This window comes from Phragmites australis, chromosome 12 (assembly GCF_958298935.1).
Source record: "Phragmites australis chromosome 12, lpPhrAust1.1, whole genome shotgun sequence".
Classification (NCBI taxonomy): Eukaryota; Viridiplantae; Streptophyta; class Magnoliopsida; order Poales; family Poaceae; genus Phragmites; species Phragmites australis.
In genome coordinates this window covers 12,602,265-12,604,412 of record NC_084932.1, presented here as the reverse complement: position 1 = coordinate 12,604,412, position 2,148 = coordinate 12,602,265, and the positions used below count along the sequence as shown (strand labels likewise).

Sequence of the window (2,148 nt, the reverse complement as noted above, 5' to 3'; positions counted from 1 at the left end):
TTCCTGCATCCGATCATTCCACCTCCACCTGCATCTCATTTACTCCCATTTATTTCATCTACGAAGCGGATTCATAATCATCCCCCGGCCGAATCTCAAAGGGGTCCCTCCAGATCCCCGCTTGAGGAGTTCACCCTCCGGCACTAGTTAAGCTTATAAATTCACAGTGATGGTTATCATTGCTGATTATAACCGAACTGACAGTGATAATAGGGTATGAATGACCTTTTTCTGTAGTAGTGAGACCGAAACATTTGATTTTTATTCTGGTAACAAATGGTCTAAATGGACATAACATTTGATTTTCCTTCTTGGAATATTCCATCTAAATGGATTGAACATTTGATTTGTTAGAGTTTGGACTTCGGCCCAAATGGAAAATGCCAATAAATACCAAATGCTCATCAATGCATAGATGGTGGGAGGAACTTTAGTTTCATATTGTTAAACTCAGAAAAGGGAGACCAGCTTAAATAGTAGTATTAGTATCAACTATTTAAAGAAAACAAAAGAAGAGCACACGCTTGCTCACCGCACCCGGCATGCCCCTTCCCTTGCACGTCCATTTGACATGCGGGTGAATGGTCCAGCAGCTTCTTGTACAAACATGTGCCATGCTGTAGTATCCTTTTGTATTTTTGCACCTCATGGCTATGAATGGAGAATTTGCACACATCATTTAAAATTGTTTGAAAATAAAGCTATTTCTACATACGGTTCACATAAAGAACTGTCTGTGAAAATTAATTTTTATAGGTGGTCTAAAACCGCACTTAAATGGTTTGTCATATAAACTGTCTGTAGAAATAAAATCTAGATGTCTTAAAAAATAATTTTTAGTAGTGAACAAAAGAATTCTAAAAGCAGCACGATTTTACATCAAATTAAAATGCTTCTATAATTGTAGTTCATTACGTCTCTTGTCTTGACTGCTGCTTCGCACATGGGAATAGGCGACAGATCCGTACGACGACGTCGAGCGGTTTCGGAAGCGAATTTGTCTTTGGTGATGGCCACCTGCGAATTTGCGTGGGCAAACTTATAAATCAATAATATATTACTAAAAATATACTCTAATTAATCTAGATTATGGTTACCTTACGCAAGCACAGTAAGCTGAATTTCTCTCTCTCTTTTGCTTCTTTCATCAAGTAGGACTCTTGTCGGCTACTCTGTCGCATATACGGTTACATGTCCGGCAAATGGCAAGGAAGAACGAGGAAGAGTGTTGCAAGGACACCATCTTCCATCATTATTTCTGCAGTCGCAGAGATCTGGGCATGGTTATTTGGTCGGTAATCAAAACAGTTGCTGAATCACTGGATCAACAAATCATACCTAATTTAGCAAATGTCTCCTCAGAGCCAAACCATCGAGCACATGGTGTGCATCCCTTGTGACTGCACGGGTGCACAACAGGGGACCGAATTGGAGCGAGACCACCACGTTTGCCACAAGCCCACAACGACCTCGGTGAGCTGCCTCGGTTGCCGGCTCGCCAGTTGCCACAGAAGAGCCGACACTGTCTGCTTTGTTCATCCAAGCAACTGTTTAGGCATAGGTAAACAGTGCCTCTGCCTTTACCCCTTAACCGCTATTGGATTGAGCATGAACGCAGTGCTCTGCCTTGACGCCTTAACTGCAATTGGATCGAGAATGAACGCTTCAGATCTTCCGATATAGGTATTCTATGAGTAATATCTAGCTACAGTAATTTATAAACAGTACCGCCCCAGCGCCAGTGAAAAAACACCGACTAGCTACAGTACACTGTAGCAGCAAACTCAATTCACTTCTTACCTCTGACTTTTCTAGCAGAGGATACGGGTCCCAGAATGACATGAACCTTGAAAGCTGCTTCAGATTGGAAGGTTCCTCCCCACGGTGGCTTCTTCGTATTGACATCCTTTCCAATTGGAACCGGAACTCTCGTTGCCATCACATTCCTCCAATGCCTTCTTATTCTTGCTCCTGCTATCCTCACCGGAGTCATGTTTCCATCCCAAGATTTGGCAGTGGAAGACCCAAAAAGAATCTCCTCATCTTTTAGGAGCGTGGAACATCCACATATTCCCTACAAATGAGTACCTGCATATATCAGATCTTGCTTAGACAAGAATTAACCACGAAATAAATCAGATAGCTAGT

The 2,148-nt window shown here is 42.1% G+C and overlaps 1 long non-coding RNA gene across 1 annotated transcript; it reads right to left on the bottom strand.

Annotated features, from left to right (window-relative positions):
* Positions 1-806: 806 nt before the first annotated feature.
* LOC133887526 (uncharacterized) lies at positions 807-1,761 on the bottom strand. The gene is made up of 3 exons (XR_009903591.1): positions 1,339-1,761; positions 1,098-1,258; positions 807-1,017 (listed from the first exon to the last, which is right to left on the bottom strand). It is a non-coding gene; the product is annotated as an uncharacterized LOC133887526 (long non-coding RNA).
* Positions 1,762-2,148: the final 387 nt, after the last annotated feature.